The sequence below is a fragment of the Nannospalax galili genome, unplaced genomic scaffold, assembly GCF_000622305.1.
Source record: "Nannospalax galili isolate Female #2095 unplaced genomic scaffold, S.galili_v1.0 scaffold44, whole genome shotgun sequence".
Classification (NCBI taxonomy): Eukaryota; Metazoa; Chordata; class Mammalia; order Rodentia; family Spalacidae; genus Nannospalax; species Nannospalax galili.
Genome location: NW_008355789.1, coordinates 4685422 through 4712279, shown reverse-complemented (window position 1 = coordinate 4712279; position 26858 = coordinate 4685422). Strand labels below are relative to the sequence as shown.

General features: G+C 45.3%; 1 protein-coding gene and 1 long non-coding RNA gene across 2 annotated transcripts in view; both read right to left on the bottom strand.

The window, feature by feature from the left end:
• Positions 1 to 26858, bottom strand: part of Parva (parvin alpha) — a 189045-nt gene that overhangs the window by 103592 nt on the left and 58595 nt on the right. The window lies entirely within an intron of this gene.
• On the bottom strand, positions 14336 to 21262 carry LOC115067735. The gene is made up of 2 exons (XR_003847101.1): positions 21179 to 21262; positions 14336 to 14516 (listed from the first exon to the last, which is right to left on the bottom strand). It is a non-coding gene; the product is annotated as an uncharacterized LOC115067735 (long non-coding RNA).

The window sequence follows — 26858 nt, the reverse complement described above, 5'->3', positions numbered from 1 at the left end:
TCAAGCTGTTATTTTAAAGGTACAGTGCCAGGCCATGCTCATCCAAGCTCTCATCAACTCTAAGCAAGAGAGTCTGAGGCCCAGTCTCACCCACAGCCTGAACCCAACCCGACTAGGACAGGCAGGGTGTCAGTAATACTAGTCCCACTGAAGGTGGCTGGCTGGATGGGTAGGTGGCTGGCTGGATGGGTAGGTGGCTGGCTGGATGGGTAGGTGGGTAGATGGATGGAAGGATGAGTGGATGGGTGGCTGGATAGAAGGATGGATGGATAGATGGATGGGTCAATGGGTAGAAGGATGGATGGATAGGTCGGTGGGTGGATGGATAGCTAGGTAGATAAATGGAAGGATTAGCTAAGTTATAGGAAGCCCAGTGTTTGTCCTCTAGGCACATCTCTGCCTCCCCTTACCCCCTGTTCTTTGGCCAGGAGAAGCTGCATTGAGGGGCACCCTTAGCTAAATTAAAGGAAAAGTATCCCAAATGATTTGGGAGGAAGAAGAGAGGTAGCTGGAATCAACACAACTAAAAGCCACAGGTCCTGGCCGCTGGGAGTCCTCCCCATTGTAGCATCTCTGGAACTGGGTACCATTCCCACCTGTGCCTCTTCAGGTAGCACCCCAAAGATGGAATATATTTAGCACACCCCTTTGTAATCAAACCCTTTATTAAGCTTTACTCAAGTTCCACAATTCTTGTGTGCCACCATTTCTAGCAGGGACCCTGAGTGGCAGGTGCCAGAACCCAAACTGCCTCGGTGTAGAGGCATCTACACAACCACAGAGCTAGCATTCCCAGACACCAACACTAAGATGGCTCTGGACATACAGCAGTTAAAAATCTAGTTCCTTCTAGAAACAGAGCCTGCCCCCAGACCACAGCCCGCTTTACAACTCTGCCAGCCCCTTCTTTGGAGGGCAGGACCTCTTGACTCTACCCACAGCTACAGAGATGCTCTGGCTAGACAGCTGGTGCTGAAGTCCAGCTGCCCTTACTGTCTTGAAAGCCTGCATTTCCTGTCCTGGCTCTGCCTCGTTCCTGCTGCTTCTATTCTCCAGCCAGGGTTGAGGTCATCTCTGTGGTATAATCACACGGTGGGCCGAATGTCATCATGCACAGAAACCAGTGACCATCATCTGAGTGGCCTGTTTCTGGTCTCCTGCATCCATCTTCAGTGCCTCCCCATTTCTTGTAAGCCCTTGAACTTCAACAAAGAACAGCTTTATGGTGCTGTGTCTTCCTACTGACTGACCTGTCCAAGTACCTGTATATCCCTGTCTGAATGTCTGTATGTCTGAATGCCAAATGCCCAGGGCCTAGAACATGATTGAACAAGCATCAATAACTGCTTTGTCACATACAAATGTGAATTAATATTCTTAATTCTGTGATGACCAAGAGCCACAAGTTCAGTTGTTGAGGCCCGTGAGATGGCTTAGTGGGCAAAGGTGTCTGCTGCCAAGCCTGAGTTCAATTCCCCACATCCACATGGTATAAGGAGAGAACCAGCTCCCAAAAATTGTCCTCTGACTTCCACACGCACACCATGGTGCACCCCCCAACACACACACACACACACACACACACACACACACACACACACAAATTTAATTAAAAAGGCAAAAGTTCAGTTGTCTATCTTTAACTCCTACATCTGCAGAGAAAAGGGTTACCCACGATAGGTGGCAGCTAGAGATGACTGCTTTTAAGGAGCTGACAAGCATTCTGCAACACGTCCATGTGGCCTTGCCCTACCACTTTGGGAAGTACCTTTACTTCACTTGGTGTCCATGGTAGCCTTCTGCTTTCTACCCTCCCAAAGCCTCAGGTGCAGCCTCTTTCCCCAAGTGTCCTTACACTTGAGCAAGGCTCTTGGTTTTTTGGTAAGCCTGGTACGTAGCTCCCAAGGGCTGTTTTTTCAGCCCACACTGCTAGGAGCTTACACTGGGCCTGTATGCATCTACACAGTGTGGGCTTTCTTTGTGTGTGCAAGTGCATGTGTGTGTACACGTGTGTGTGTGTGTGTGTGTGTATGCACGCACACTCGTGTCTAGCCCTGAGGACAACTTTGGCTATTGTTCTGCAAGTACCACTGACATTGTTTTTTGTTTTGTTTTGTTTCTATTTTTCTTGGTCTTTTTGAGACAGGGTCTCCCTGTAGCCCCAGTTGGCCCAGAACTTGCTATGTAGATCAGGCTGGCCTTGATCTCACAGAGATCCACCTGCTTCTGCCTCCTGACTACTGGGATTAAAGGTGTGCTCCACTATGGCGGGCCACATTGCTTTTTGAGACAGTGTTTCATTAGCCTGAGGTTAGGCTGGCTGGCCAGGGAGCCCCAGGGAGCTACCTGTTTCTGTTTCCCCAACACAAGAATTATAAGTGTGTACCACCACACACAGCTTTTTAAACATGAGTTCTAGGGGATTGAACTCAGGTCCTCAGGCTTACAAGGCAAGCACTTTATTGGCTGAGTTATAACCCTAGCCCACAGGGTGGGCTTTTTATTTTGAGCCTGAGGACTCTGCCCCACATAGTGCTGCCCCTTCCTGCTTTTTCAGTGCAGCTTCAAGCTCCCAGAGATGTATTTATTGACCTTGAAAACAGTCTTCCTAGTATGTGGCTCTCTTTTCAGGCACTAGCCATTCATCATCCCAGGTCAAAGTATCCATTCAGCAATAGGAATGTAGCCCAATGACCTACATTGCTCTGTGGTTACACTACAAAGCTGCGTGTGCATCATATTTAATTCTCTGTCAATTCTGCTAACTAGATATTACAATCTCTGCTGGACGTCAAGGCTCCACAAAGGTGGGATGGGTGTGGGGATAGCTCAGTTGATAAAGTGTTTGCCTTGCTAACATTAGGAATTGAGTTTGAGTCCCAGAATCCCTGTAAAAAAAGGCTGGGTGTGATGGGTGTGTGCCTATAATCTCAGTGCTGGGAAGGTAGAGTTAGGTGGATCCCTGGAGCTTGTTGGCCAGGAAGCCTTGATTACTTAGTCAGCTCCAGGCCAGTGAAAGACCATACCTTAGAAAAAATATAGGTAGGCAGCTTCTGAGAAAGAGACTCGAGTTGTCCTCTGGCCTCTACACATCTGCACACACATATCCATGCAGTGTACCCATACACACATGCATGTGTACCCTGGCAGAGACTTGTTTTACACACACAATACATAAAAATAAATAATAAGCTGGGCGTGGTAGCGCACGCCTCTAATCCCAGCACTTGGGAGGCAGAGGCAGGTGGATCTTTGTGAATTTGAGGCCAGCCTGGTCTACATAGTGAGTTCCAGGACAGCTGGGGCTACTGGGAGACCCTGTCTCAAAAAGATAAAAATAAAATAAAATTCTTTAACATATTAAAATGTGGTTCCAGCAGCACCAGCCCACCCAAGGTTTGGCCTTTATCTTCCGTCTTAGCTGATGTCTCTCCTTCCTCCGCACTCATACTGAGGGGAGACCAAGCAGAGCTGATGGCTTCCTGTCTCTGCCCTGAGCTGAGTGGAGCCCCCCTTCCAATTCGCTCTGATTTGGTAACATTATGATCTTTAACTTGCCAGCAGCTCTCCACGTGGCAGTTTCTCCCCTCCTCCCCTCCTTCCCACATGCTATTTTTTGACCCTTTGCTATGACTATACATGTTTTGAAGCTAGCTAGGCAGTGAACTGGATAGCAATTTCACATCTCTGATGTCCCACAGCGTTGTAGAAAATCCTGTCACAGTGGAGGAAGGAGAGAGCAGACGGGAGGCAGCGAGAGACAAAAATCATAAAGCATCGTTTTTGTCTGTCTCCTGGCTCAGCAGGTTTCATCGGCGACCTCTCTGAGTCATGAAAAGGCTTTCGAACTCGCTCTGCCCCAAGCCTCAGAGAACACAGTACTCTGTCTTGCGTTTTTCTTTTAATTTTTCTTTTTCATTCTCAACTCAGTTTGTCCCATTTTGTGTAGAATGTCCTGATAATACTTCAGGACAAAAACATACATGAATAGCTTTTTGGCTCCATGATGTGAATTAACCAACACCACTTCTCTTAACCACAGCCTGAAGGCCTCTAGCCAATTACACCCCATGTTTGGGGTGAGATTCTACTGGGCAGCTCTTGGCTCATCAATGAAGTCATGGTTTGGAAAAGGTGCAGGATGGCCAGTGATCTCACTTCGATGGTGATCCTTAAGGAATTTTTTTTTTTTTTTTCCGGTCTTTTTGAGACATGGTCTCCCTGTAACCCCAGCTGTCCTGGAGCTCACTCTGTAGACCAGGCTGGCCTTGAACTCACAGAGACCCGCCTGCCTCTGCCTCCCGAGTGCTGAGATGAAAGGCATGCACCACCACGCCCGGCAGGAATTTTTTTAAAGGACAGTTTTTCATGTATTCTAAACTGGCCTCAAATCCACTGAGGATGACAGCAAGCTTCAGGTTCTCTGCCTCCCTTCCCAAGTGCTGGGATGGCAGGTGTGCACCACCATGCCAGGTATGAGGCTCTAGGCTTCATGAATCCCAGGCAAACATTCCACCAACTAAGCTACATCTGCAGCCTACAAGAGTGGGCTTTTTGGATTTTTTTTAACTTTTCTACAGGAAAGTTTAGAGGTAAGGGGCTGTGCTCATTATTTTTGGCACAGGAAACCTGGCAGATGGTCTAATCTTTCACATCTCTATATTCTGAACTTTGTTCCAGAGGAAAAATAAAGAACTACATTTCAGTGGAGGTCAGGAAGGCAAAGTTTGTAACTCCATCCCCCCAAAAGCTGAGGCCTTTGTGGATTATGGTCATTACTACTTGGTCATAAGCAACAGAACTCCCTTCTCCAAGCCCATTAATTAAAGCAGATTAAAAAAAATACTGTGGTAGGCAGAATCCGAAAATGGTCCCTTATGATTTCCTGCCCTTAATCCCAAGGCTGTGACCAGTCTGGGCTCCAGTGGCCTGTGGACGCTAAGTTACTGGGAAAAGAGATTTTGCAGATGTAATTAGTTTTGATTTTGAGTTACTGAAAGGAGATTATGTAGGTAAGCCTGACCTAATCACACGAGCCATTTTTGAGCAGGGTAGAGGATGTAGGGAGACTTGTGAGAGGGAGACTGTTGTTGATGCTCAGGAGGCAGGAATGCCCTCAGAGGGATAGGAACAGTCCCCAGCTAAAGTCGGCAAACACACGGAGACCTCAGTCCTGAGGAACTGAATTGTGCCAACAACTTGAACAAGCTAAGCAGACTCCGCCCCAACGCCAGTGAAAGTTGCAGCAGAAAAGCACAGCTGAGCCCACCTGGACTTCTGGCCCACAGAGGGGATGAGACAAGAAATGGGTGTTTATTGTTTTAAGCATCCAAGTCTGTATCTGTAATACACAGACTCTGAGACAAGTTCACGATCAGGGGCCTGGGGGAGGGATAAGTTGGGGGCAATATGATTAAGATACATTGTTTATATAGATATGAAATTATCAAAGAATAAATAAAAGGCATTTTATTTAAAGAAAAAAAAGTTGAGAGCAAGGTTGTGATTGGCTAGTCCAGTCAGAGTCAAAGAAGGTCTACTAGGTGTCCAAGCATGGGCCACACATACCCCAGGATAGCTATAGATGTGCCCATCACAAAAGGGTAAGCTTACTTGAAATGTTATAAGATTCTGTGTGTGTGTGATTTTTTTTTTAAAACATCAAATGCACAATTTTCATGCCTGAACTTTGTCAATGACGTCATGTGACAATGTCAAAAGTCTGGGAACCCTGGAAACATGGCTTCCGAGGCCTGCTCATTTAGCTGGATCTCTGGGCACCTCATGCCCAAGAAAGGGGTGATGTTAATCAGATGAGACATCCACTTCCACCATAGCCAAGGCTATCTGTGGCTAATTCAGTGTGTCCCCAGTCACCTCTAAAGTGGAAGCCTGAGGGCTGACTCAAAAGGGGAGCATCCCCAGGCCATAACGGGAAACAGAGTGTCTTCTGAGAGACAGGTGGGCCCTCTAGTGCAGTTTAGGGGAAGGAGTCACAGAACCAGCGGCTAATGACTGGTTTTGTTCCGTTCCCCAATTATACCACATTCCTTGAGAGAATACATTGGAACACATTCATCTCACAACCATCAAAGGGACTGCAAAAGCGTGACTGATCCTTCACAAGTGCCCCTGGGATCAGAATAACAGTCTTCTCTAACACAGCCCCGGGTTCCCCGTCCGCTCTCCATCCTAGACCCACTCTTCGTTGTACCTTCTCCTTGCTGAGCCTTTTTTTCCTGGCCCTGCAGAGCCAGCAGGCATTCCAGGCTCAGCCACCACTGCCTTCACCCCTTTCTTCAGTCTTCCTCTGCATCACCTGGCCAATCCCTATCCCCAATCCCTAACATCCAGCCTGCTCTTTCTGTGCATTCTGTACCCAGCTTTCCCTAGAATAACTCCAGCACCCATTTACTGAGCACCAGCTCCAACAAGAGGATGGAGAAGGCTCCAAAGCCTAATCCTGCCACTCAACAGTTGCCTTAATTTGGGCAAATGACAACTTTCTTGACTCTCATCTATGACATGGGGGCGTTAAGTTACCTTGGGAGGGTTTCAGGGTGAGGGGCGATGTAAGAAAGTCTTTCACATGAAGTTGGAGATAAAGCAGATCCTTAGCAGATATTTGTTGAATAATGGTTAAGTTCAGAATGAGCAGGTATCTGATTCCAAGTACATCTGAGTGGACACTGATGAATCAACTAGGGTGAAGAGTTTAGCAGCGGCACGAGGGCAGGACGAACTGGAGGCAGAGCCTGGGCTGTGGTCTCCTCCTGTGCCCTCTCTCTCTTGCCTCCCCAGCACACGCCCCACCCCAGCTGCTCAGCCAGCTCTAGCCTTCAGGTCTCCCCCACACCATCTGACTCATGGCAGAAGAATGCCTCCCCCTTCCTGCCTGGAGGGGACTTGGATGCCAAGCAGGGCCTGATGCGCTTTTATCTTCACTCCCCACATGCCATCTCCACAACTCTCCAAGCCTGCTCCTTCATTTCTACTCAATTCACTTCAGTTCAATTCATGAGCTCAAGCTTGCCCTGTGCCCCTATGGCATGCAAGGCAGTGTAGACACAGAGAGGAAATGGCCTTGAGCTCCCAAAGCTCGTATCTAGTGGGGGTGACCATCATTATACAATGGTTAGTTAGTTCCTATACTTGGATGGGTCAACCTCTGGTGAAGCTCAGGAGGTTGAGAGTGAGGGGGGCAGAGCGGCTTCTGGGAAAGAGGAGCCCAGAAGGCAGGCTCTGCAGGATGAACAGAAAGAAGCCTGACTGTCAGAGGCAGGGAGGGCAGAGCGGCTTCAGGGAAAGAGGAGCCCAGAAGGCAGGCTCTGCAGGATGAACAGAAAGAAGCCTGACTGTCAGAGGCAGGGAGGGCAGAGCGGCTTCAGGGAAAGAGGAGCCCAGAAGGCAGGCTCTGCAGGATGAACAGAAAGAAGCCTGACTGTCAGAGGCAGGGAGGGCAGAGCGGCTTCAGGGAAAGAGGAGCCCAGAAGGCAGGCTCTGCAGGATGAACAGAAAGAAGCCTGACTGTCAGAGGCAGGGAGGGCATGCCCTGCCTTCTCTTCTTTAGCTCTTCTTTCCCAGCGACACTGTACTTTTCTTACTCTGTGTTTCTCCAACTATCTAAAGTACAGAACCAGCATCTTTCTTTTTTCTTATTTCCAAATCATTGCAGACTGGTATTTTGTGAAAATCTGACAAAGTACTAGAAAATACTGGAATAGGGCTTGGGTGGATGGCTCTGTAGATGAAGTGTCTGCCATGTGGGCATTAGGACATGACTTCAGATCCCCAGGAACATGTAAAACCAGATACAGTAAGTAGCGTATGTCTGTGTTCCAGCACCCCTACAGTGTGATGGGAGGTGAAGATAGAATTCCTGGCAGCTTGGGGGACAGCTAGCCCAGGTATGTAACAGCAAGCAGAAGACCTTGTCTCAAGCAAAGTAGACAGCCAGGACTGACACTTTAGGTTGTCCCTGGCCCTCTACATACATGTTCCCACTTACAAGGACACACCCATGATTTTGTTTTTTAAAGAAAATATCAAAATAAAGCAAACAGAATACAAGTGTAAATCACATACTCAGCTGGTACACAGTGTCAAACTGCTATAAAAGTTTCTCTTCTGGTAAGGATGGTACCATAACAGTGTTGAACACACCTAGCGGCACTGGGTGGATACTTCATGATGGTCACAGTGGAAATTCTCACATCATGTTTTTGTCACACAAAGGAAAGTTTCATTATAGACTCCCCAGAAGAAACCCTGATGTCACTCTTAGGCATTTTTTGGCTTTCATCTTGAATTTGTCAATAATATATTTCACAGTTTTTCTCTTCAGAAGCAGTCTGCAGTGTCCTCTTCTCCTGTGCGTCGAACCCTGCAGGGCTTCGGGTCAGGATTCCATTCCTGTAGGTGGCCCCCTCTCCCCGCCCTCCAATCAAAATGTTATTTATTTAGAGACAGAGTCTCACATATCTAGGGTGGCTTTGCACTCTCTATGTACTGAAGAATGACCTTGAACTGATCCTCCTGTCCCCACTCCCCTAACATGACAAGCTTGTAGCACTGTACCTGGCTTTGCGTGGTGCTGGGGATTGAACAGCTAAGCTATGTCTCCAGCCCTCCAAAATAGCTTTAAATTTTCAAATTACATTTTATTGAGCGCACCCCCCACCTCCCGTGTATGTGTGTGTCTGTGTTGGCACAGGTGTACCATAGCATGTGTATAGAGGTCAGAGGACAACTTTTGGGAAGTCAGTTCTCTCCTTCTACCATGTGAATCTTGGGAATCAAACTCAGGTCCTCAAGCTTGGCAGCAGGCACTTTTACCCACTGAGCCCTCTAGGTGGCTCCCAAAATATCTTTTAGATCAGAGAACTTACCTTTCTGAAACACCATTGTATCACGTTGTCACTGAAAAATATTCAATGGATCCTTAAGGCCTCTGGTATCAATTTTAATCTCCCCACTCATCTTTCCAAAGCCTGTATCACTTATTACCTACTTTATACAATATGACATTCTTATACCAGGCAGCCAATGGTCCTCCCGGGCCACCTACCCATCTAGCTGAACCCCACTGTCTCCTCCATCTCCAGAACTCACTGCCCAATGTTATGGACACCTCGATGACATCACTGACAGAGGCCTCTATCAGTGTTGTGTGAGGCTCCAACAGTCTGAGATTCAGAACCAGCTCTGGCAGTTCTCCCAACTGATACTAGTACATGCATGCAAGAGAAGCTGATAAGTGATTTTTGGTGAATTGGCAGGTATCAAGTTTATAGTTTAGAATGAAACAGTGCCATCATGCTAGCTTGATCTCTTACTAAATTATGTCTTTATACTTCCACTAGATCATTATGTTTAGTCCTCAGAAGAGACAGATAACTATTTCACAAATAACAAGAGACGCAGCTGGGGAAACCAGTTCCCCAAGGTCATACTGTACTGGGAAAAGAATAACTCCAAACCCCGCAGTTTCCACCACTGAACCAGCTTATAAATGGCAGATCTACTCTAGGCTTTAGGGCCATCTTTGATGGCCAGCAAGAATGTGGATACTCAGCTTGGCCACTCAGGCCTTGCTATATTAAACTCCATGGGCTCATGTACCTACCTTTGCCATCATCAAGAGGAATACACTCTACCTTGAGACTCACACCGTGATCTTAGATACAGTGTGCTAAGCACATCAGCCTCTTGAGGTTCAGTTAGAAGAATGCTTCTGGGTGTAGTCTTTGGAATGGCCATCCCACTGCACTTCTTGAGGGAATAATACTTTTGAAGCAACAAAAAGAAAAGAGAGAGCCATTGGAAGAACAACAAGTAGGGAGAGAGGAAGGAGAACTTGAGCCACACTTATCACAATGGAGGAAAAGGAAAGTTTCACAAAAGACAAAGGAAGATCTGGAAGTTGGGAGGTCAGTCCTTGGAGTAGAGCCAGACCTCATGTGTACATGGAAGCAAATATGTGCCAGCTCTAGATGAGTTTTCAAGATGTGTGAATAACGGAAAGCAATGTTGCTGGCCATGAGGTTGGATGGGGAGTGATGACATCACAGGCTGGGGCCATTAGCAGGTGCAGCACCTAGCAGACCTGGTATAGGCCAGGAGGACGGACGAGTATCTTCTGAGTTTATTCACACGGGGACTGCTCAGTTCTGGCAGTGAGTACCCAAGAAGTGTTAGAGATGGGGTGGGAGAAATTGGGGGCACCTACCTTTGCCATCACCCTGGTGATGTGTAACTGGAATAATCAACAATCAACCGGAGGCTATATTAGGAGGGCAGAGAGGGTCTAGAAGAATGGAGGGCCCATTTGTAAGACATGGGAGCAGAGCCACTGGCTGGATCCAGGCTATCATAGCCAGGGATGCAAAGATGGTGGAGGAGCCATGAGTCTTGGGGACAGGTGAGCAGGGAGGCTATTGAATTCGGGAGACAGGAAGGACAAGTGCTCAATGGAGAACAAGTGTCCAAGTCTTTGGTGAACGCCAAGAACATCTTTGTGGGTACACCAGGCACCTCGGCTTCCGGGGCAGGGGCCTTCAAATGAAGAGTGACCCAGAAACATATATAGAAAAGTAGGAAAACACATGGAGTTAGAAAACAGGCCCAGGTTTCCAGGAAAGTCTGCAAGGTAGGAGTTAAGCATGTCAGAGAGTTTGGGAGAAATACTCCAAAGAGAGGGAGGTAGGAAGACAGGAGTATATGGGCTCGGCTGGAGGAGGGCAGCCAACATGAGGGAGGAGTGGGGGGGTGGTAAGAAGACAGAAACTACAGAGCCTGTGGCACATTGGGCTCTATCCAGAGGGAACAAGCGTAAGTCCACTTCCCAGCAGCAAGGAACAGCCTGTTAAATGTGAGGGTAATTTTGACCCTCACTGCCTCCAGCAGACCAAAACCAGAAATTGGTCACCTGATTGAAGGTGTAGCCATAGGCTGAGAAGGAACAGAGGGAGGGAGGTCAGAGGCAAACAGCCTGGCCTGGCCACGGGAAAACAAGTGGACTTCCTAAAGCCTACTTCATGACTACCTCAGGGGGGTTAAAAAGTACTTATACCTTCATAATCCCCAAAGAGCCTCCTCCTCTCCAAGGGAAAGCAAGGGCCTGTCTCAACATGTTCCTTCCCATGCTGGTCTGTTCCAGTACTCAGCTCTTTGTAAGGCTTAGAAGTACATTCTCAGGGACCATGCAGGGCCTAGTTCTAATTAACCTGGCATCCTGCAGCTTCAATAGCAATCAGAACAATGACAATGCAGAATTTCTCCAAGTTCTCCAGGCTCCAGGACATCACCCCCTTGTCTCAGCTGGAGAAAGGCCACAGAATCTTGATGTCACTGCGTGGGCCTGGCCCACCCTGCCTTTCAAACTCAGCTGGAAAAACCACTCAAATGCCATGATGCTTTAACTGTCGGGTACTTGGAAAGTCAGAATTTGAGAGTAGCTTGCACCCAAGTCTTGGGGCCAAGCGTGGATGTACACACTATAAATGGTGTGCTAAGCATGCTTAGATATGAGCTAGGATGTAAGGGGAGCTAGTTCTTGGCCTGCCCCACATTTTTCTCTTTATTTTTATCTGTGGGATCAGGCGTGTTGGAGAGAGAAGGCCTGGTAACAACAGCTTCCCTGGTTACTTACATCTGTGGTCAATTTTCCACACTTTATTCCATAAAAGGTAAACGAGACACGGTACTTGCAAGAGGATGATCTAAACAATAAGGCCATGTTACTGTTAAAGACCATCTGGTTGCTTGCACCCAGCCTCACACTTTTAACTCCTTGAGGTAAGAAAGACACAGGAGCAGAGATTCCCAGCTGTCCTGGGGGGAGGTCTTCACCCAGAGACCTTTCCTTCCCCTTCAGTGAAAGCCTCCTCTAAGGGCTCTGCCAACACTCAATATTCTGATTCTAGGCTCCCTCTCGATGAGGCTCTGCAAGCTCTGTGAATGAGCAACTTAGAAAATGTTTTTACCAAATGCCTTTGCTCTTCTTTCTCTTTAAAAGGAAACATTAAAGCTTTAAAAAAAAAAATCTTTTTAAAGGCTTACACACAGTCCAAACGAAAACTCAAGTACTTGAAGCTTGTTTCCTTGACTTCCGATTCTTCAAGCCAGAGGGTTCATCTACATAATTTTAATTTCAAAAAGCAACTGACATCAGTGGAGAAGGAATGGAGCGAGGTTTTGCTTTTATTTGGGCTTACACATTTTTTTCTGGCCATCTGTTATCTAAGAAAGTTGCAAACTCAAATAAGAGATGGGAAAATTTGTAAATCAGATGGTGTCGCTCCAGCCCACCCCCGACTCTTTGGGTAAGGAACTAAAAATAAGAGATTCCAGGAAAGTTTCAGATGGGTCAGGTCACTGGAAAAAAAAAAAAATGGAGCTTGGCTGTCCTTTGAGGTACAGTACTCCCCACCTGAGGAAGGAATTCAGCATTTGTCTTAGAAGCTCAAGAGTACCCCAGCTTTCCCCTGTTCCCTCTATGGGTATTAAAACCATCAGCACAGTCTAGTTTAATACACCTTTTAATTTTTAAAGCCATGCCTTGCAATCTTCCATCAAAGTTGCATTTTCCAGAACCACAGCCACAATAGCCCCTATCCCCAGCTGCTCTTTACAGGGTGTAACCACAGGGCAGACCCAATCAGTGTCTGCTTTGAGGATGGTTTTCAGAGGTCAGAGCAGAAAACAAGATCAGATAAAACGGCAATCCCTGGCCCCAACAGGGCTGTCTAAAATAACTGCAAGACTGCTATTACCTCTTTCCCTTTTAAAGATATTCTGGGGCTGGAGAGATGGTTCAGCTGGTAAAGTGCTTGCCTTGCACAAGGACCTGAATTCAATCCCCAGAACCATGTAAAAACAACAAAAAACCTGGGCAGAGAGGTGAGTGCTTCTAATCCTATCTCTGGGGAAGCAGAGACTGGTGGATCCCGAGGGATCACTGGCCAGCCAGCCTCACCTACTTGGTAAGTTCCAGGTCAGCGTGAGACTCTGCCTTACGAAAAGGTGGACAGCACCTGAGGAGTGCCGGCTGAGGTCCTTTCGCTTCCACACCCACATGCTCACTTGTATACATGCACCCGAAAATACATGGACACTGATACACGCAGGAACATGTCCACACGCACACAAACACATTCTTGAAAATCTTGATGATATACACAGAAAAAGATAACACAAGGGGTTGGAGAGATGGCTCAGTGTTTAAGAGCACTGGCTGCTCTTGCAGAGACCCAGGTTTGGTTCCCGGCACCCACATGGTGGCTAACAACTGTCTGTAACTCCAGTTCCAGGGGATCCGATGCCTTCTCCTGGCCTCCTGTGCACTTATATAAATACTCATACACATAAAATAAATTTTTTTAGCTTAAAAAGAAAAAGACAACACAAAAGGCTGCTTGGGTATCAATAGGCTTAATAGTCACAAGATTGGGGCTGGAAGGGTGGGTCAGTGGTTAAGAACACATGCTGTTCTTGCAGAGGACAAGCATTTGGTCCTTGCACCCATGTTGGGTTGTTCACAACCTCCAGTAACTCTAGCTCCAGAGGATCCGACACCTTCTTCTGGGCTCCTGGGCACTTGCACACAGGAATACAGACCTACACACATATACACAAATAAAAATTAAATAAATCTTTAAAAACTATATCCAAGCTGGGTGTAGTGACGCACGTCTTTGATCCCAGCACTCGGGAGGCAGAGGCAGGTGGATCTCTGTGAGTTCAAGGCCAGCCTGGTCTACATAGTGAGAGTTTGTTTGTGGCTTTCGGTGTTGTTTGCATGATTCACTCAACAACCTTCAGCATCTTGCCTTTCCTCCTATTAGCCTTGCAAATCACCTCTTCTGGTCCCACAGGACAACTTATAGTTGTTAAGGAGTTAACAGTCCCTAGCGGAGCCTGTGGGAGACAAAGCATCAGACCCAGGATCATAAATCTCTTTCAAAGCAAGTTGGACTGCATTCTATTCAGGCTCGCAAACTCAGGGTTCATCCTCAGTTCCATAAAGTGCTACTCACGTCTGCTCAGACTCTTCATCTCCCAACACTTTAATCTTTCCTGAGACAGCAGGGTTTTTAACAAACACTCCCATCCCAAACACACACGTTATTTTCTAAAAGGGTTAAAGAACTAGGCTAAATCACTGAATTAATAGGTCTTTCGTTGGAATTCACTTTTAATATGAATTCTTAAACATCTGTAAGCAATATTTTTAAAGAAGTGGGCAGGAAAGCAAATGCGAAAAAGCATGACTTAATCATTACTCAGCTATCATAGTAATTTCACAATCCAAAGCAAAGTAGGAGAGATTTCATGATAACTGAAAAAAATGATTTTATTATGAATCCACAGCTGGATATTGGTGACAGTGCAGCCCCTCTGAAGACTTCATTCCTTCTGGAGAAAGAGTTCCCGTCTCGGTGCTTTTGGTCAGGACAGGTGGTCCCTTAGGATCCAGGGAGAGCTGGGAATTTCCAACAACTGCTGAGCTGGAATGACTGGTTGGAAACAACAGAAGATGAGGAAATGTCCCAAACAGCATGAGTCTCAGCAGGGAGAGGGCGAGCTGGTCACACATGGTAAGGCCTTAGCTGGGGCATAGGTGGGCCTGCCAGGGCTGGTGAAAGTACAGGGGGGCTTGTTTAAAGGACTTGGGATGTGAGGATGCAGGAGGGGACCCACCTAGGCACATGTGGGGGACTGGAAATGAGCAGGCATGTGAGAGAAGTGACTCTGGATTTTGGAGACCCTGGGCCAATTCTAAGCCACTAAGTTCTTTTCTGTTGGAGAAAGATGGCTACCACGGCCAATGGGCTGGTTATAGATAGGGGCTGAGTACATAAGGTGAAGCCCATGACCCAGAAGATGCAAGGGGCAGGTCTGAATATTTAACATGGGTACCAATGACGTTCAGCCAGTCAGATGCCAGGGTACCTGTTCCTGCCCGATGGGGTAGGGCTCCAGGTCGTCTGCCCAGGCTGGGATGGCGGGCTTTGGCTGGGCATCTGGAGAACCAGCTATTTATCAACTAGTGTAAACAGTCTGTTGGGAGTCAAGTCTTGCTGCAGGGCAGGCAGGTTACTCCCCTCCACATCTGTGTAAAAGGGATATTATGTTGCTCCACTAAGGAAAATAAGGCTGAGGGTGGAGCTAGGGAGAGCTTGTACTAGTCAAGTTTCTCAATAAACATTTGTTTTGCTGATAAGTTTGCTCATTTGCTTCTTTGTACTTATGGCACGGTGAGGAAAAAAGATTCAAGAACTCTTTCAAACCTGTTGGGCAGGTTTGGATGTCCCTCAGGAGGTGAGTCAGAAGGGAAGAACACTTTAGGGTAAGGCATTTAACAGTTGCTCCAGGAGCACTCTGCCATAGCCACATATAATCAGTCTCTCTCTCTCTCTCTCTCTCTCTCTCTCTCTCTCTCTCTCTCTCTCTCCTCGGTAGTAGGGAAATAAATGTGAAGTCTACAGTTATTACAGAACTAATTAAATATTATGATTAGGGTGAGCAAGGGGACCACATTAGAGTCACATCATACCCCCATCAGCCCCTCAAGGTTCAGGAAAGAGGTAAGCCTCTGTTAACTAAGCCTATGTGTCTGGAAGGGCTCGATGAGGAAAGGTACACAGCTCTTAACCTAAAGATATTTTTGCCTTTTTTGAGAATGAGGGCATTGCATTGAAACATATTGTAGCACATCTCAGACACCAAACATTTAGGAATTCAGTAAAGCCAGCTTTTAAATATAGTCATTATTACAAATCAAATATTAACTTGAAAGCAAGTAAGTTATGGTCGTTTCCCCTTATCTGTGGAGGAATATGTTTGGATGCCTAGAATCATAGAATCACTGTGATACTGTGATAGCCTAGACAAGCTTCCGAGTGTCTATCGGATGGGTAGTGCACACAGCATGGAGAGACAGATGATTCACACTCTTCACAGGTATGAGATCTCATCATGCTGCTCAGAAGAGCATGCAATTTAAAACTTAGCAACTGTTTATTTCTGTGAGTGCACACATGTATGTGTTTAGGCATGTGGAGTTCAGAGGATATGTACACACATGTGTGTGTATGCATGTGGAGTTCAGAGGACAGCCTTGGGTGTTGTTCCTCTGGTGCCATCCGCCTCTTTTTCTTTTCTCTTTTTGCTTTGCTTTGCTTTACCAACTGAGCCATCCTTGCCCTTCCCTCATGGGAGTTTTTTGAGACAGAGTTTTACTGTGTAGTCCAGGCTGCCTCAAGAGCCTCCTGCCTCAGCCTCCTAAGCACCAGGATTAGTTTTATGCCATCATACCTGCCTACAATAATAATCCATTTACGGGGAAAGGATTACTGGTGTGAGATGAAATTCCACCTGTCAAATAATGGCAAAATTGCAAACATAGGTTGGCTATGGCCAAAAGCACCCGCTCTGTGAGCATCAACTGGCTCTGCAGAATTTACCATACAGAGCAGTGGGTATTTTATCATTGCTTGTGAAACATATGCTGTATAGCTTTTATGTCTGTGAGTGCATTGCCTGCATGAATGTAAGTGGCCTGTGTCATGAATCATATAGTTTTATATTGGGAAAGTTATGTTATAGACTTACTCCTATACATACTATTTTTCCCTAGAAAGCTCACCATTTACCAGTGTGCAACTGATTGTGTCTGGAGACTTGGGCCTTGTGGCGAGTCTCCCCATTCTCACCACTGAAGGTATGAAGGGCTAATACATTTAAAACTCCCAACCCCACCATATACTAGATGAACACAAAACATGCTCTCCCTGCCAGACCACAGAATTGACTTCTCCCCTAATTCCTACATCTCCTTCTGACTTCATTCACAAAGTACTTAGAAGATGAAAACCCCATGTTGACTTTCTAATACACAACATTTCCTACTGGTACCCCATCTTGATTTAGACAAAGGTCAGTTCTACTTTCTTTGAACCTTCTGAAGGCACCTCTAAGGACAAGATGCTTAAAATGTGTTCATTCTATCAGCCAGTCGGTCACCTTACATTTACAGAGTCTGATTTGGAGACCAGATGTGGTGCCAACCAAGACTCATGAACATTTCATATGGCTGAGGGTGCTATGGGGATGGCCAGGATCTGCTCAGTACTGAGTATGTACCAGATGTTGTGTGGGGACACTGCATATAATACTCAGGCACACCAGTGTCTATGCATAGGTGACTCCTGGTCCAAAGGTGCCTTGAGACTATGCCTTGGTCCCCCTAGTCCTCAGGCTTCAGCCCTGACCTGGCTTAAGGATGCTGAATGCAGAGACAGGTACAGCGACGAAGCCTGATGGGCCTGGTATGAGTATTAGTTTTTTTTAGCCCCTCTGCCTTTTTGTCCTTCAAACTTTTCTTCCTTTTCCTTAGAGGCCAAGGACCCCGTAAGGGAAAAGGAATCTGAGTGGACTGGATATGGCATTTCAAAGACTTGTCAGGGGGTTGCAGTGATAGCTCTGGGGTTAAGAGGACTTACTGCTCTTGCAGAGGACCCAGGTTCAGATCCCAGCACCCACATGGCGGCTAACAACCATTTGTAACTCTAGTTTCAGGGGCTCTGCCGCCTTCTGCAGCCATGGGCAGCAGGCATGCATGTGGTGCACTTACATGAAGGCACAACATTCATATACATAAAATAAAAAGGCTTATGGGAATCTGACCATGGCTGTGCACATGTGTAATCCACTTTGCCCACCTTCCTGCCCACCTTTGGCCATTGCTATAGAGACTTCTCCACCCCCTCCTGGAAACCACTGGGTACCATCTAAAGGGGCTGCTCATTCCCTGAGGAGGAGCCACAGGCTACGGAAGCTCTGTCCCCCGACTGGTGAGCTTTCTCCCAGGACAGGGGAGGCACAGAGAAGAGGATGTGGGTGAGAACTGCCTGCCATGTTCTGCTGCCTTTTCCACCCTCAGTACTGCATACACTTGTGGGGAGCACATCTAGCCCAGGCACAGGGGCCCCCAAGACACCCATTCCTTCATCTCACTGTTTGCGAACCTGATGGGATTTACCTCTAATCACAGTTATTTTTCACCTGGCTCAAGAGACTCAGAGTTAGTAACAAAGCAACTGTGTTTGAAGCTTTTGCCTAAAAGTTAATAATTTATACTGCCAACAGCCGCCACCTTCCAACCTTCTCCTGTCCTGTTGATGTACCACCACAACAGAAGTTTCTAAACAACTCTTTTTCCCTACCTTCAAGCACCAAAACTTTCTTTTTAAAGCTTGGTCTCCATGGTGGGACTCATATTTGAGGTTCACTCTTGTGTTTATTAACAGGAGACCGAACAGAAACCCCACACAGCAAGGCCAAGGCTCACTTGCTGGCAACTGTCACTTTGCTCCAAACCCACCATGTACTTGTGTTGATGCTTTATTTCTCCATCTTAGGCAGGGATTTGAGCAGGTCATGAAGTCAGATCAAACTTCAGCAGGCAGGGATGGGAAGGCCACATGGAGGGCAGAATATCTCCCATCAGACTTAATGGCAATAAATCGCAGGCCAGTTCCCTTTTATTTCATCCTGTCACTGTCTCTGTTCAGCTTGGTTAGCTAATTCAGTGAGGAATTATGAATAATGTTCCAGAGAAGTGACAACCTTTAAAACAAGATTTTCTTTCTCTTTTGATACTTCTGTGTTAATTAAAATTGAAAGGCTTATCTTATTCATTCGATTTTCCTATGTTTCTGATCATGTCTTTATAGTCCCCCTTTAAAAAACATTTTATTATTTTTATTTTATGTGTATAAGTGTATTGCCTTCATGTATGTAAGTGCACCTGTGTCATGCAATGCCCAGGGAGGTCAAAAGAGGGTGTCAGAGCCCTTGGAACTAGAGTTACAGATGGTTGTTAGCTGCCATGTGGGTGCTGGGAACTGAACCCAGGTCCTCTGCAAGAGCAGCCAGTGCTCTTAACCGCTGAGCCATCTCTCTGACCTTATATCCCCCTTTTTGTGTGTACTGTGATCTTGCTATTGTTGTTTCTTTTCAAAAATCTAGATTTTTAAAAAAAGCAATTTCAAAGACTTTTAGATTAAATGTAGCAAATCTATTAATTCCACATATATTTCCCTGTGTCTCTACCTATCCCTCTGTGACCCCAGAATGTCCATAATACAGTAGTCCAGGTCTGAGCTGTGATCTCTCACTTAGACTATGGAAAGAGCTTGTAAGTCAGTCTGTCTGCTCCCGTAGTAACCAACCCCACCAGCTACTCAGGAGCCAAAAAACCTTGTTATAGGACAAGTGGTGACCAGAGCATGGGCTCTACAGGCTTAAGATGGTCTGGGAATTTTCTTCATTCCCAGAACAGTCTAGTGACCCCAGGCTAGTTGCCTACCACCACTGAGCCTTGGTTATTCAAGATTACTTGGAAAGTAGGTGTATTAATAATATCTAGATAGCTAGGTATGGTGGCGCACACCTTTAATCCCAGCACTTAGGAGGTGGAGGCAGGAGGATCTGTGGTTCAAGGCCAGCCTTGGCTTCATGACTCTGTCTTTAGAAAATAAAAATAAATAAATAAATAATGCCTATGCCTTAGGAATATTCTCAGTATTAAATGAAACAATATATACTTACTGGATGGAATACTATTAAGGATACAAGCTGGCTTAGAAAAGCTGTCGTGACTTGGTTATGAAACATCCCTGGAAAACTCATGTGTTGAAGGTTTGTTCCCCGTTGCAATGTTCAGAGCTGAGGCTTTGGACAAGGGACTGTACATGAGGACTCTGACCTAATGAGTGAATTAGCCATCAATGGACTCACTCTTAGGTGGTCCTAGAAGATGAGGCCTCCATCTCTCGGTGCCCTGGTTGCGGTGAGGGGAGCGGTATCCTCTACCTACCACAGTTGTGGGTTATGCCTCTCTTTAGGCCCATGTGCCAATCAATGGAGCCATTTGACAAGGGCTGAAACCTCAGAACCATGAGCCCAAATCTTTCCTCCTGTCAGTTGTTTTCCTCAGGCACTTTTGTCACAATGACATAGACCTACCAGAGAGACACAGACAATAAAGGAAGTCTTTGAAAACACATACCCAAATGCCCAGGGCCTGGAGCTTAGGACCCCTAGGGTTAGGATGTATCTCACCCCATACAGCCCCCCTTACTCACCCTGCTCAGCACACTGTCTTCTGTCACTTCTCAAAGTGACAAAGTTCACGCCTCAGGGCTGCTGTTTTTATCTGACTTCTCCATTTGAATGATGACCCCCCCCATACACACACTGTTCAGTTCTCAGTTTAATCTGGCACCCTTCTAATCTGAAAGAGGCCCTACTTAACCACCAGGCCAGCTGCATGTGTCTATGTCCTTGACTCTCCTTTGTGATACTTACACAGTTTACAATTATATAGTTATTTGCTGGTTTACCTGCTTAAAACCAGCATCTCCCATTAGCCTGGGAACACCATGAAGCCAGGGGGCACATTTTCTGTGCCCAACCCTGTTGTTCCCTTACCTAGCATGTGGGAGCCACTCAACCATTGTTGAACAAAAAGGGAATGGATGACTGAGTCAGACAGCTTGGCGGATGCGTGCAATGCCTTGAAACCCCTTTTGCCTTGTTCTCCAAATGGGTTATACCAGTTCACTGAAGCTAATGAAAGCTGCCCCCAGCCACAGTCTACTAGATTTGCCTGGAGATAAAGTGAGAATTACTGATTCATCAAAGAGTTACTCAGTGAGGAGTTCTTAATGTTTGCCACACACTCAGCATCATCTAGTAGCCTGTATCTGCTAAATAAAGAAACAGAAGATCTGAACCCTCCCTCCGCCCCATCTCTACAGGGACATCAGACTCTTGGGACACATAATGACAAGAGGCAATGAGATAATAGGACAAAGTTAGAGTAATTGCTTGGCACAGTGAGTGACACACTCAAAGGAAACAACGAGATTTAAGCAGAGAGATATCGCTCAGAGGGACTTTGTGGAGGTGTTCTCAGGACATGGGAAGGTGCGGAAGAAAAGGCCATTCTGCAAAGTGTTGGGAAGAGGCAACACGGTCAGGTTCCCTAGGGAGGTTATGTCAGTAAGGAGAGTGAGTTGGAATGATGGATGCTGGGGAGTGCAGTGGGGAGATGCTGAAAGCAGCAGGGGACCCCTTCAGACACAGGAAGGGGAGAGATGACAATGCTCACTTCTTTCTGATGACGCACGAGACCCTCTTGCCATCCATATTTAGCCTGGTGTTTTCAGCTGGTGTATACTCAAATGAGATTCTTAAAAATACAATGAATGGAGAAATTAAACACAGGAGTATTCTGTCAAAAGAACTGTTTATTACTCAAAGTTCTACCCAATCCAAGTGCTCCTAAAGGAAGCCTCTAATGGATCTTCAGAACATGTCCAAAATTTCCAGTACCTGTCACCATGACACGTTCAAGATACAGTACAGGACTGCATGTTATACAGCTCATATTAGAAAGGAAACAAGATCAAAAACACTGAAGATAATGTATACACGTGCACGTGCACACACACATACACACACACACACACGAGAATAAATTGTAGGTTTATCTTACTTAATAGTTTAAAAATTCATAAATAATATAGTACAGAAAGAAAAGGGAACTGTTCCAAAACTTAGTGTGAACTATTCTAAAAGGACAGAGAATGTTATGTTAATGCTTGAACTAAGCATTAACATAAAAAATACTTTGAAAAATAAGAATTATTTTGAGGGGCTGGAGAGATGGCTCAGCAGTTCAGAGCACTTGCTGCTCTTATAGAGGACCCAGCGTGGTGGCTCACAACTGCTTGGAACTCTAGATCCAGGGGATCTGATACCTCTGGCCTCTGTGGGCACCTGCACTCATACACCCCCACACATACATATAATTAAAAAAATTAATTTTTTTTTTGAGACAGGGTCTCTCAGTATGTAGCCCTGGGTGGCCTGGAAGTCACTGTGTAGACCAGACTGGCCTTGAACTCACAGAGATCTGCCTGCCTCTGCATCCTGAATTCTGGAACTAAAGGTCCACCACTCCTGACCTTAAAAATAATGTCTTTTTAAAAACCCCCATCACTACTGACCGAGGCACTACCTTGCCTCCTTTACTTACAACTCCAGATGTCCCACTCCATCCAATCTGGAAGCGGCCATGCCCTCCCGCCTTCTCAGCTTTGCCTCGTCCACAGCCCATGTAGGGCCAGCAGAAACAACCTATGCCTTCCTTCTCCAAACTTTCATTGTGAAAGTACTCTGAACACAAGGTCCAACGTACTCGCTCCAACCATCCAGCCCGACTGCTAGTACCATGGAAAGCTGTCCCATGACTCAGTCCTTTCTGTGGCTAGCATCTGTAACAGCCTAAGAAACTCATTTCAGAAATCTCTTGGATTTGAGCTTCAGTTCCGTGGGCACACATGGAGGCCACAGCAAGCAATCTAAAGGAAGCATTAGCGTATGCAACCCCTGGGGACCTTCTGCAACCTGACAACGAGGAGTGGCAGTGATGGGAACAAGTCACAGGAGCCTGTTGAACATGTGAGACTGTTGTGACTAGGGGACTGAATATTATTTCATTTAAATTTTAATTTATTTAAATGTAAATGATGGTGAGTGGTTACCAGCTTCCATGGTGGACAGAGTAGATGTCTCTTTGTAAACAGAGGTAGAAGTTTAAGATGATGCCCTGCCCCCCCCCCCCCCCCCGCTGGAGGGAGAATACCTGCAGAGTTGAGATGAAAAGGAAATGGAGAATAAACATAGGACAGTCAGAAATGGAAATCGAACTTCTTTGGGCAGAAGATGAAACTAGGTAAATAGAAAAGTGCAAACCCACCAATGGGTGAGCCTGACATAAAGTTAGAAAAGTCAATCAATGGTATTATTTTCTATTCTGAAAAACTAAAATATTTGAGAATTTATATAGCTAGATAGATGACCTATCTAGTGAAACTAAAAATAACGGGAGAGATGACTCAGTGGCTTAGAGCACTGGATGCACTTGCAGAAGACTCAGGTTCGATTCCCAGAACCCATATGGTGGCTAACCATCCATAACTCCAGTTCCAGGGAATCCGATGCCCTTTTCTGACTACCTCAGGCATTGCATGACATGGGTGCAGTTACATACATGCAGGCAATACACTCATACACACAAAATAAAAATAACATAAAGTATTTTTAAAAATTATAACAGGAAAAACAAAAAATACCTAAATAAAGTTAGATCCATTACCCCGATTGAGAAAATTCATGGTAATGTCAGTACAATTAGTCCATTAAATGAAAAACAGATGACCCTAATAACAATTACATCCCTGCTAGAATACTCTAGAATGGATAAATCACTGGCAAAGTAAAGCAGAAGAAAAGTACATACACAATAATCCTAAAGAGTGGAGGGGCTGCAGTAATCAAATTCTAAGATATTATAAAATGATCTTCATCAAAACTGAATTTTGCTGCATCAAAGCCAGGACCAACAGTAATAAAATATGATTTGAGAGATAGATTTAGGCACTGAGAAGTCCTAAGGACACAGCAAACAAAACAAAACTAAGAGTCACAATAATGGATGGAGGAATTACCATTTAATAAATATTGTTAGAGCAAATGGCTATCAATATGAAGAAAAGCTTATTATAGCCATAATTCACCAAATATGATAATTCTTTCCAAATTGGTCAATGAACTAATTAAACACAGAAAGCAATACACAAGACAGGATGGTGCATCTCAGATGTAGCAAAGAGATAATTCACGACTACTGGAAAAACAGTATTATAAGCTGAGGTTGGTAGGCTCAAATATTTTAAAGTATATTTAAACTCTTCCCAATAAAAGTAACAAAGCAAATAAAAATGGAGGAAAGGGGAGTCTTAAATCATGATGAATGTGATAGGCCAAAACAGAGTAAGAATAACTTGATACTGTGGCATAAATACATATTGCCATCAGTGACATGACCACATTGGGCATGTGGCTAGGGAGTTAAAGGGAAAAGCAGGAAAGGCAAGGGACTGGCAGGTGCCAACCCCAGAGCCACTCCTTATCTGAGTTATGTACATAGGGAATCCCATATGGGAAGGTGTGTGGTCTCACTAATACCTAAAGTACAAATTAGCTGGTGTCAATAGAAACATATTTTCATATTTTTAAAGATTTATTTCCGTTTTAATTCTGTGTGTGTGTGTGTGTATATGCACGCATCGCACGTGTGTGCATGTAAGTGAAGGTGACTGTGGAGGCCAGAAGAGGGCATCAGATTCCCCTGGAGCTGAAGTTACAAGTGATTGTGAGTTGCTGGATGTCAGTGCTGGGAACTGAACTCTGGTTGTCTGGAGGAACAGCAAGTGCTCTAAACTACTGAACCATCTCTCCAGTCTCTGCATTTTTTTCTTTAAAAAAATTTTTATTTATTATTTTTATTTTATGTGTATGAGTGTATGCCTGCATGTACGTAAGGGCACCAATGTCATGCAATGCTCACAAAGGTCAGAAGAAGGCATCAGATTCCCTGGAACTGGAATTATGAATGGTTGTTAGCTGCCATGTGAGTGCTGGGAATTGAACCCAGGTCCTCTGCAAAAGCAGCCAGTGCTCTTAACTTCTGAGCCGTCTCTCTAGTGCCACTGCTGAATTTTCAGTTTTGACTCTCTCCCTACCTAGTGAAATGCAGCACAGCCAACACTCTGGTGACTCTGGCATGTTGACAGTGTACTGTGCTGCTCACAAGGATGTACTCAATGCATTTTGACTGACTGTACTCTCTTTTTTTAAGTGTATTATTGGGACTGCAGAGATGGCTCAGTGATTAAGAGCACTGACTGCTCTTGCAGAGGACTTGGTTCAATTCCCAGCACCCACATGGGAGCTATGAACCGTCCTTAACTCCAGTTCCAGGAGAATCCGAAGCCCTCTTCTGACCTCCATGGCATTGCATGACATGGGTGCGCTCACATACGTGCAGGCAATACACGTATACACACAAAATAAAAATAATAAAATATTTTAAAAAGTGTATTATTAGAGGGAAACGAAATGAAGAAAGGGCACACATGCAACCTGTGCCATGCTGCACGCATGGAGGTCAGAGGACAACTTCCTCTCCTTCTACCCTCAGTTCTGGGGATCGAACTTGGGAAGTCAGATTTGCTCAGCAAGCACTTTTACCCACTGAGGCATCTCATCAACCTGCCTTTCTATATTTTCTATTTATGATGGGTGTGTCAGTTACTTTTCTTGTTGTTGTGACTAAATACCTGACAGGAATCCACGCAAGGGAGGAAGGGCTTATTTTGACTTACAGTTTGAAGGAATACAGTCCATCAAGGTGGGGAGGGTATGGTGACCAGAGAGTGAAGTAGCCATCACATCGCATATGTGGTCTGGAAGCAGAGACTAGCGACAAGAAGTTGGATTGGCTATAAAACCTCATGGTCTATGGGGCAACCACTTCCTCCAGTAAGGCTGACACTTAGACACAAACCACAGCAATGGCTTTATCAGGACATAACACCATGGTAAGCCAAGAAGCATGTGAAACTGTTTATTTAAAATTCAGAGGGCTGGGGCCTGCCTAGCATGCACAAGCTGTTTCAATCCCCAGCAACACAAAAGTAAGTTAATAAATAAATGAAAATAAAATAGTAAGAGACACAGTGATGGCCTGGGGAGATAACTCAGTCAGAGAGGTACTTGTCAGGCAAGCAAGAGTACCTGAGTTCAGTCCCCTAGCACCCAAGGTTTAAAAAAAAAAAGGCTGAGTGTGATTGCTGACACCTGTAACAACAGCCCTGGGGAGACAGACATAGGAAAATCCCTGGGGCTTGCTGGCCAGCCGGTCTTGCTAAATCAGTGTGCTCTAGGTTCAGTGAGCTCCAGGTTCAGAGACTCTGTCTCAAAAAAAAAAGTAAGGTGGAAAGAGATAGAGGAAGATAGCCATTGTTAACCTCTGCTCCCCCCTCATATGTGAATCCGAACACACATACACACACACACACACACACACACACACAGAGACGATAAAGTCATGCTGTGCAAAGCTGTGGGAGAACGTGCCTATTCACCCACCACTGGGGCACTATGGGACACCAATCCCAGTTTGTGCCAGCCAGCTCTATCAATACATAACAAGATCTATAGTCTGTACTTTTTTTTTATCTTTAATTCTTTGGGGACATACCCCAAGGAAATACTCAAAAGAGACACTCCAAAAGCAAAGTCAGTAATGTAAAGCAAGTTTCTAAAGAATATTAATAAGAACCAGAATTGAATCAGTTTGACTATCTAACCATAGCAGGGAGAGTTATACAAATCAAGTACAGCCCTTCAACGGGAGTCTATGAAGTTATTAAAAACTATAAGGGATCATGTGAATTGTTGAATAAAGATATAAGCATCAAACAACTAGATTAATAAAATAACAACAACATTAAACAACCTTAAATGGGAAAGCACTGAAGACCATTTCAAATTACACACAGAATATGGCAATTCTGGGTCAAAGCCTGTTCTTGGCTAGGATACCCTCCTGACAGTGGAGGAGTCAGGTTAATGCAGCATCAACAGGCTCAGATGGCCAGGCTTTAAGTTATTTCAGTACACCTCAAACTTAGGAATGTTCCAGGTCTTACTGGTTCTGATATTTCTAGAGTTTAGATCAACTCCATCAAAAAATATAATAAAAAGAGGATCTGATTTTTTTAAATGTTTAAGTATATTTTTATTGAGTTTTTAAAAAATTATTTATTTACTAACCACATAATTAGAAGAAGCATTTCATTACAACAGTATAGACATATTCAATAACAATTTCCAGAGCTAAGATGCATCTCTTTCAAAATTGGTTGTAAATTTTTAGG